Source organism: Mustela putorius, unplaced genomic scaffold, assembly GCF_011764305.1.
Source record: "Mustela putorius furo isolate JIRA1106 unplaced genomic scaffold, ASM1176430v1.1 tig00000210_pilon_pilon_pilon, whole genome shotgun sequence".
In the NCBI taxonomy this organism is placed as follows: Eukaryota; Metazoa; Chordata; class Mammalia; order Carnivora; family Mustelidae; genus Mustela; species Mustela putorius.
The window spans coordinates 171,841-182,629 of NW_025421314.1; the positions used below are offsets into that span (position 1 = coordinate 171,841).

General features: G+C 35.6%; 1 pseudogene; it reads right to left on the reverse strand.

Moving 5' to 3' along the window:
- Positions 1–8,491: 8,491 nt before the first annotated feature.
- On the reverse strand, positions 8,492–10,369 carry LOC106006750 (annotated as a pseudogene).
- Positions 10,370–10,789: the final 420 nt, after the last annotated feature.

The following is a 10,789-nucleotide window of genomic DNA, read 5'->3' on the forward strand; positions in this document are numbered from 1 at the left end:
GTGACAGGAAAAAAAAAATGTATGGACTCAAATTGAACTGCCACTAAAGATAACTGCCAATCAGCAGAAAATCATGAGGGATGAATAACAGATCAGAGTTAGAAGTTATTGGAAAAATAAAATTTCTCTGTTTATACCCCTATGAGTGAAGTCTAAACTGACTATACTTATTTGTGCTATCTCTTGTAATTTGTATCTTTGTCCTAAAAATAAGTGTCAAAACAACTCTAATTAATTGCAGTCTGGTTGGGTTCTCCTTCCGAGAGGCATTATTGGTCATTGATGAGTGGAAATGATATCTCCAATATATAGACTAATTGTTCCCATCACTTGTGGAATAAACTAACACCTAGGGAGGGACAACATGTCACTCTTTGGATTACAATGCTGGCAAACAAATATTAAAATTACTATAGTGGGAAAAAATTGAATTTTTAAACATAAAGAAGCATTAGGTAAACCTTACAGTTCTGCATTTGTGAGTGTTTGTGTGTGTTTGTGTACCTAATGATTTTTTAAAGCTATCTTCAAGGTACATGAGCTAAGTAAGGAACATATTTTTAAGATGTTTTTATCAACTAATATAGCAACAAATCACTCATTTAAAATCTAAGGTGAAAGATATGGCAGAGAGCCCAAAGCAGGGCTCCATCCTAGGACCCCGGTATCATGACCTGAGTCGAAGGCAGAGGCTTAACCCACTGAGCCACCCAGGCGCCCAACAGATTTATGTGTGTGATAATACAGCACACACATATTATGGGTTATAACTTTAGTATTTTGGTATTTTTTATCTGAATTCAATAATTTCTAACACCATGATAATTTTTTTTCATACTATTGCAACTCCCTGATGATTCAGGATACCTCATTCCAAACTTACTTGGTGTCCCCATGAATTTAGTCATTCCTCTTGTCACAAATATCCTAGTTTTTAGGTGAAACTGCTTTCTAGAAAGATTTTTGGCCAGATGGTTTGGCATACATATCATTTTAATATGAGCTGTTCTCTATCAAAATCCCACTTTAAAGCTAGTTTCACAAATCCTACTCTAGAAGTCATTATTCATATAAGGTAATAGTCTTAAAAAAGAGTAATTGAAACTATTTTCTTTCTATTTCTATATTTCATTTCATCTGTTGGTGTGCATGAATTTCCAAATTACAAATTTCTCTGTAAGAATACTTTTATATAAAAATGATTTTTAAAATAAAATACATAGATATGCCATTATGATTTGGTGAAGGGTAGTGACTTTTACCTCATTCTTGGTAGTAAGGATCTGTACCTTAGGAATTTATTTTTAAGTACATAATAGTAATACTGATTATTTTTTAGGACGAATTTCTATGGATCAAACACTTTGCAGTGTATATAACCAGTATTATCTGCAATGAAAAGACACATTCAAAAATGTCTCAAAATAATTCATTGTTAAATTTTTTCTGATAATTTAAGTTCAATAAAGTTAATGAGGAAAATGAAATAATTATCATAAATAATTAGAAATAGTTTCCCCAAGTTCACTGGAATAAAACTATGTGACTTTGGGAAACCACAAGAAAATGAGGTATCTTATGAATATTGTTTAGTTAGAAATTTGTAAAGCACCAGGACTTTCTAAAAAATAATTTAAAAAGCAGACCAGTCAATTTGTTAGTTTTTTTTTTTACATAATCATAATTAGAGTTGGAGATGAAAATGATCAGAATCAATATAATAATAATTAATATAATTGAGCTCTCAATATGTACCAGGCAGTGCAGTAGAAGTATGTGCTTTGCATGTATTTACATGTTTAATACTAGTAATAGTATTCTAAGGTAAATAAATGGATGTGGAAGAGCAGTGTTGTACTGGCTTAGGAGAGCCTGTAGTTTATTTTTTTAGGAATTTCGTAAGTTGGTTGATATCAACTTGAAGTAGTTTGAAAGTGGCCTTAGTGGAATAATTTATACCATGGGAATCAATAAATACAACAAAGTATGAATTTCCTCTCCACCTCAGGGAACCAGTTGATAAACATTTACCAGATATCCCTTCCCTGTAGAGCCAGTTGTAAAAATATTTATTAGCACATCACTGGATAGACACTGTTGTGTCCCTATTTTACAAATAAGGATATTGAGTCATGGGTTAAGTAAGTTTCCAAAGACTGAAGACTAAAACAACATGGTAGATGAGGGATCAGTCAATTTAGGCTATAGTAGACTCCTTCCAGAGGAGATATTTCCATTCCCTATGGATAACCATTGTTTCCAAAGTATGATGAAAGCCTTTTCACCATTTAGATTAAGATTCTACTGGAAAGGTAATTGGTTCATTCCATGGGTGAGCTGTTCCACACAGAACTTCACTTCATTCTCACTGTCACAGTTCAGGGCATCATCTGCTCTCTGCTGAATGATGATAACACCTATATTATCTGCTATATTTGTTCCTCAAATCCATTCTTTTTCCTGACCATTCAAAACAAAAATCTGGTCATGTCATGATGTTTAAATACTTTCAAAGATTTTTCCATTGTTTTCTGGATAAAGTCCAAATTTTCTGATCGTCTTACTGTCTCTCATGTTTCAGTGTCCTGGCACCTTTTATTGAGTTCTGGCAGTTTTGAGCATTCCGAGTTTATTAGGGAGCACAGGAATTAGAATCATAGGAATATTTCCTGCATATTAAAAATATACCTTGACAGGTATTACATATTTTGCATATATATCATATAGTCATATACATATAAAGTCCTTTTCTTTTATTGTATAATAATGTGATTATTCGATAAATAAAAGCTAGCACTTTTTTAAATTCATAAGTGTTGATTCCTGTTTAGTTAATTTGCATTTCTATATACATGGTTCTTTTTCTTTCTTTCTATCAACCTTCTAACCCCATAAATTAAATTTCAGACAAATGTAGAAACATGAAATACTAGGAGAAAATTAATTCCTACTTCTATTTCCTGTGACTGCATTTCATTTTTAATACTGCAGCTACAAAAAATGGAGCTTTGAGACTGAGGTCTATTTTAGCATTCCAGTGTGACTGATGCTATTGTTCAGCAAATATCTATGGAATCAAATAAGAGACTGAAATTCCCATTTAATCAGCCGGAAAACTGTGTTGGCTTCTTCAATGTTTTTAGTTTTTTAGACTGTTGTCTAAAATGTCAGCTATCTGTTCTTTGGGTGTTGAGTTTGCTAAGTTCTTTATAGATTCTGGACACTAGTCCTTTATCTGATATGTCGTTTGCAAATATCTTCTCCCATTCTGTCAGTTGTCTTTTGATTTTGTTAACTGTTTCCTTTGCTGTGAAAAAGCTTTTGATCTTGATGAAATCCCAATAGTTCATTTTTGCCCTTGCTTCCTTTGCCTTTGGCGTTGTTCCTAGGAAGATGTTGCTGTGGCAGAGGTCGAAGAGGTTGCTGCCTGTGTTCTCCTCAAGGATTTTGATGGATTCCTTTCACACATTGAGGTCCTTCATCCATTTAAGTCTATTTTTGTGTGTGGTGTAAGGAAATGGTCCAATTTCATTTTTCTGCATGTGGCTGTCCAATTTTCCCAGCACCATTTATTGAAGAGGCTGTCTTTTTCCCAATAATAATCCAATCAAGAAATGGGCAGAGGACATGAACAGACATTTCTGCAAAGAAGACATCCAGATGGCCAATAGACACGAAAAAGTGCTCCATATCACTCGGCATCAGGGAAATACAAATCAAAACCACAATGAGATATCACCTCACACCAGTCAGAATGGCTAAAATAAACAAGTCAGGAAATGACAGATGCTGGCGAGGATGCGGAGAAAGGGGGACCCTCCTACACTGTTGGTGGGAATGCAAGCTGGTGCAGCCACTCTGGAAAACAGCATGGAGGTTCCTCAAAATGTTGAAAATAGAACTGACCTATGACCCAGCAATTGCACTATTGGGTATTTACCCTAAAGATACAAACGTAGTGATCCGAAGGGGCACATGCACCCGAATGTTTATAGCAGCAATGTCCACAATAGCCAAACTATGGAAAGAACCTAGATGCCCATCAACAGATGAATGGATCAAGAAGATGTGGTATATATACACAATGGAATACTATGCAGCCATCAAAAGAAATGAAATCTTGCCATTTGCGACAACATGGATGGAACTAGAGCGTATCATGCTTAGCGAAATAAGTCAAGCAGAGAAAGACAACTATCATATGATCTCCCTGATATGAGGAAGTGGTGATGCAACATGGGGCCTTAAGTGGGTAGGAGAAGAATAAATGAAACAAGATGGGATTGGGAGGGAGACAAACCATAAGTGACTCTTAATCTCACAAAACAAACTGAGGGTTGCTGGGGGGAGCGGGTTTGGGAGAAGGGGGTGGCGTTATGGACATTGGGGAAGGTATGTGCTTTGGTGAGTGCTGTGAAGTGTATAAATCTGGTGATTCACAGACCTGTACCCCTGGGGATAAAAAACATATGTTTATAAAAAATAAAAAATTTAAAAAATGGACAAAAATAAAAATAAAATAAAATAAAATGTCAGCTATCTAAATGTTCATATCTTAAATTGATGAAAGATTAGAAACAGTTAACAAAAAACTTGCATATGAGGTATCTTCATGGCTGAAAAACATCTATTCAAAGTAAAAACAACATGTCCATAGTCATTCCAATTTGGTCACATTTGCCAGTTAGAGAGGGAATGTTTTGAGAAAAGGACTTGAAAGAATGGACATGCACATATGAGTCCTCATTATACCTGGGTTATGGGAGTATCAGGGATTGTAATTTTCTTGGTGCTTGATAAGAGCAGATGTATTTACCTGTTGTCATCTGTAAATAACCAAAATACAGTACAAATTTTATTTATACCAAACAATATTTGTAATTAAAGGAAGGGAAGACAACATGAAAGAATGGGAAGACTAATTACTCAGATTAGTACCCAGTGCAATTTATATTAAATCATAATTAACAATAACAAGCCTTTAACTCCAATTCAAAGAACTTCTCCTACCTTTAGAACTGGAGTATTAAGATGTTAAAGGATCTTTAAAGCATTTATTACTTCTTCATGACAGCAAATATAAGTTTTATGGACAGGGAACTGGCATGTGGAGCTTAATGGTAAGAAAGAAAAAAAATGCAAAGAAAACTATCTCTTAAGAATGGTGACAAGATTTTTCTAGGCAATACTCAGCCTGAGGACAGTTTCTCCCCCTAAATTCAAAAAGGTCTTTAATATTCCTTCCATTTAACCTGCAGAATAAAAGATATTTGAAAAAGTTATTCAAAGATTGAAAGGATTTTACAGAACACATTGACTGTAAAGTGGATTTTTTGTATCTTGAGATTTTAACTTGCCACTAGTGAAATAGGAAAACAGGAAAAGAATAGCTAAAACCATAAAGTACAGTTGATCAAAAACTGTACTCATGGTATAAACTCTTTATATTATAAGGAATAGATATGAAGCAGTTTCAAAGAATCTTTATCATTACCATATCATTTCTTATATTACCATAGAGCAGTGTGGTTCAACATAGAAAGGAGAAATAGTCAAGAAGAATTAGAAAGAATTAGTCAAGAAGCAGAACAAGTACAAATAATGCAAAGGATCTTGCTTATCCCTAAACCTTCACCATTACTGAAATTACTAAACTGCTAAATTCCATTACTAAAAATTCATGCACATGTTTGGATTTTTATATATGTTCACTCACACCTGAGCATGTACATACGTGTGTGAATGTGTGTATGTGGATATAGACAATCCTATGTCTCTATCTAGAGGCCTGTTCAGGCATCTATTTTCTTCGTTGCCAGAATAGCATTAAAGCATACTAATTTTAGGACAAATTGCTATATAATCTGTGAAAAAATATGTCTATAGTCAGTGAAAAAGCATGTTTTAAGGTTGAACCAAAATCATAATGGGAGGATAATTTCAAAGAGAATACATTTGAGGTACTTAAGATTTGTAATCAGTAGAATGAAGGGATGCTTGGGTGGCTCAGTTGGTTAAGCATCTGACTTCAGCTCAGATCATGATCCCAGGGTCCTTGGATTGAGCCCCATGTCAGGCTCTCTGCTAAGCAGAGAGCCTGCTTCTCCCTTTCCTCTCTCATGATCTCTCTTGCTAGCTCTGTCTCTCTCAAATAAATAAATAAATAAATAAACAAATAAATAGATGTATGATCAGTAGAATTGAGAGACTGATCCAGTGTGCATGCTTATGAAGGCTTCATGACTTCCATTTTCCATGTTTTAGAAGCAGATGGCTCAGTAGATATTTGTCCCACATATTTACAATGTGCCATTTTGAAATAACAGTGAAATAGATCCCAGTGAATAGGCAATGAGCATATCGTTCTGCATAGGATGGGTGGATGTCTGTCTTAAATTATAGCTTTGAGTTCTGGAATTGCTCTAAAATGACACCTTTATTTAAAAAAAAAATCACTTGAGAATGTGTAACAGAAATGACTCTCTCTATTCCTTAATTTTCTTCTGTAACTTCTGAGTCTTAAATTTACTTCTTAAAATTCTAAGTACCATAAATCATAGGATTTACATGAAACATTGAAATATAGGAGTACTTCATATTTTTCTTCGGAGGCCTAACAATTAGTACCAATCATTTTTGGTAGACCAAAGGAAATTTTTTTATTTTTCAATGTACTTTAAAACAGAATCTTTAAATGAATGAGAGTATCATTAGCTTCTTAAAATTAATTCCACTTTTATGTTAAGGCAATTATATCTTCTACTTAAATATGCACTGTGATTTATATAGCATAAAGTATTGGCTGGGTGAAGAAATTACCATAGAAAATTACCTTATTATAAGTAATTACCTTACTTAAACAAATACTTGACTACTTAACTATATTTATAGCACTACTTATATGAAACAAGAAGGACAAATTGATCTATCAATATAAAAATAAGTTTGAATCTTCTATTTGTGAGATTCATCTATTTATTTTCCTTATGGGAAAAGTACTAAATGAAATGGGAAATTGTTATTTTGTATTAAAATGGTGAACATTTAATGGGCTAAATTTTATTAGAAGGGTGAAAGAAAAAAATCTGTGGCTTAGATTTAGTTCCGCAAATATTTCCTTCCTAATTGTCTCAAATAAATCCAATAAAATAAAGGTAGTAAAAAGGTTATGAGACATTTTTTAGCAGCAGAAAATTTCAGACAACCCCAACTTTGATCTAGGAAACATATATATATGAAATAGCACCTCCCATTCTTAAGACATCAAGTCCTTATTAATAAACTGGAACATCAAAAATATACTGTCTATAATTTAACTAAAAGAATTTGATAAAGATTAGATTAATAAAGTTGCCAAGAACGACTTGGGATTTTTTTTACCATTATCAGCAAATTTAATGATATGATAATCTTACCAAAATTTACAAATGTACTAGAATTACCTTCAGATAGCTTCAGTGCAAAGATATACATATAGTACACTGTGATAATTATTTGTAAAAATGGGAGACGACATAAGTAAAAAAAATTTTAAAAAGACTCACAAGGCAGAGTTTACATGGACACTTCCAACTACAGGTGAACTGGGAAAATATATATATATTTTTACTAAAGTACTGAATGTTAACTTTTCTTCATGTTTGTAAAAAAATACATGTGCAAATTCTAATTATTCCCTACAGAGCTGGCATAGCTATACCTCAGAGTCTTCTCTAACAAGGTTTGCAGTGTCTGTAAAACTGTCTTTCATTGGCATTGGGTCTCGGAGAACTTTTAGCAGGGAGAGAAGGCCTTGGAGGTAAAGCCACAGCCTCACTGTCCTCCTGTTTATTCTCCATCTCTGCATAGATTGGATTTTCAAAGTTGATGGTTGGTTTGAGTTTTCGTAAAAATATATTCCATTTTGTTGCCTGAGTTCCATCAACACTGGGGGAAGTTGGCTTTGTGTCTGGAGCTAATTCAGAAGGGTTTATGGGACTACCATAATTCTGGTTATCTACATTTCCAGATACAATCACCTGAGTTGGCTGAACCACTTTGACATCACTGTCCCTGGATGAATACATCGGTTTTTTCAAATATTATGGACTGCTTCTCCATCTCCATGGCAAAGTTTTCACTCATCACCATTGAGGGGTCAATAGCAGACTTTTTTTTAATCTTCATGGTTTTTATTTTATTTTTCAATTTTTATTTTTGTTTTCATGCAAAGATTGACATTTTCCACAATAGATATGGGTGTTGAAAAAAATAATTCCAAATCTTTTTTTTTTTTTTTTTTTTTTTTTTTTTGGAGTGGGAGGGAGGGAATGAATGAAATTGAATTGCTCTGGGCAATCCTTCTCCTTCTCTTTTGCCCATGATTTAATCAAGTAGATATGCAGAGGAAATGGAAGGACTCAGTTTTCAGTTAAAAAAAAAAGAAAAGGAAATGGCAAAGAGAAAGTTTTTTTCAGATTTATTTTATTTTTTTAATTTAGATTGAGTTCATTTATTTGAAACAGACTGGGCCAATGTCCACCCTGAATTCTTGTTCAGCACCACTGATGTCCAAAAGTGCAATATCAAGGATAGGAAGAAGGGATGACTTATTTGTTTTGTATTCAATAATTGTCTTTCTGTATTCACTTGTCTTTTTAGAGCAGTGGCCTACAAGAACAGTGTAGGTGAACTTGCTATTGCCCTCAGCAACCACGTCAACATTATTGGAGCCTTACAGAATGACAGCCTTTTTCAGATTGCCAGTCTCCTCATCCCTGTAGACAATGCTGTTCTTGCAGTGGCAGGTGAGGTTTTGAGACAGTTGGCCAGCAGATGCATGAAGGCGAGCTGAGTGGCCATTTCCTTTGTGGTTACTCCTTCAACATTATATTCAAACTGGGTACCACCACTGATAGTTGCTCCTAACCAGTTCTGCTTCTTAACCTTGAAATTTCCAGTTTTGGGCTGGGATGTTTTCAGGTTGAGCATGGATGCAGGTTTTGCCAGTAGAGAAATCACAGTATACTTTGATAGCATCCATAGTGCATCTTTGGTTAGGGTCGGTCCAATAGTAACCACTACTCTACTCTGCATAGCTGAGTCTCAACTGCAAGCTGGGTTCTTCCTAGAATCTTCAGGAGTCAGAGGGGTCTTGATCTGGGTCATTGAGGAATTTTGGAGTAGTATCAACTTCATAATCCTTGGGTCTAAGAGAAAGTGGTGAGTGAGGCTGGTCAGCCCTGTGGAAGTCCCCTTAATAAACAAAGTCATAGCTGCCACCACTTGGACCTGGAGGGCCACTAGGACCAGGGAGACCAGGAGGGCCAGCAGGACCTTGGCTACCCTGAGAGTCACAGAGGCCAGCAGGTCCAACTGTACCAGGATATCCAATGGGAACATCTTTGCCTGCAGGGCTAAAAGGATCCAGTGCCCCTAGGATGGGCAGGACCCATAGAACCAGGTGTACCTCGATTGCCATGTTGACCAGCAAGACTAGGAAGAATCTTGCAGGCCATTGGGTCTCTTTAAGCCGGGAAGACCTCTGGGCTTCTTGTCAACAGAAATACCTCAAATACCTTGTAGGCCACTAGGACCTCTTGGACCAGCAGCACCAATGGGTCCCACACCATCAGGACCAAGTTCTTCATGGTTTCCATGTTTGCCAGTGGGATCCACAGAGCCATGAAGACCAGGTGCACCCACAGTGCCAACAGGACCAATGTTGCCAGGGTAACCATGTTCTCCCTTATGTCCAGGTTGACCATCCTGGCCTGGGGGACTGTCCACAGCAGAAAATTTCAGACAACCCCAACCTTGATCTAGGAAACATATATGTAAAATAGCACCTCCTACTCTTAAGAAATCAAGTCCTTATTAATAAACTGGAAGATCCCAAATATTTTGTCTGTAATTTAGCTAACGTAATTGATAACAATTAGATTAATATAGAAATAAGCCAAGAATGACTTGGGATTAAATTTGAATGATAAAAATAAGTAATACTCTCCCCAAATAACCTACTGTGTATTTCCCTTAGTTATATAGATGTGTAATTTAGCTTCTAACTTCCCAAAGTCTATTGTTTGTTCTCTTCTGTCTCTTCTCTGACACCTTTTCTCTATTCTTCAGCCTTTATCTGTTTCTTTCTGTAAAACCATACAAAAAATTTTAATGGATACCTTGTATTTGTCACTCTTGTTTCAGCCTTTTTTGTTTTTGTTTTTTGTTTATTTTTTCCCCAGCCAGGTATAAACTTCTTCTTTTTTTTAAAATTTTTTATTTTTTATAAACATATAATATATCTTTACCCCAGGGTACAGGTCTGTGAATCACCAGGTTTACACACTTCACAGCACTCACCAAAGCACATACCCTCCCCAATGTCCATAACGCCACCCCCCTTCCCTAACCCCCCCCCCAGCAACCCTCAGTTTGTTTTGTGAGATTAAGAGTCACTTATGGTTTGTCTCCCTCCCAATCCCATCTTGTTTCATTTATTCTTCTCCTACCCACTTAAGGCCCCATGTTGCATCACCACTTCCTCATATCAGGGAGATCATATGATAGTTGTCTTTCTCTGCTTGACTTATTTCGCTAAGCATGATACGCTCTAGTTCCATCCATGTTGTCGCAAATGGCAAGATTTCATTTCTTTTGATGGCTGCATAGTATTCCATTGTGTATATATACCACATCTTCTTGATCCATTCATCTGTTGATGGACATCTAGGTTCTTTCCATAGTTTGGCTATTGTGGACATTGCTGCTATAAACATTCGGGTGCATGTGCCCCTTCGGATCACTACGT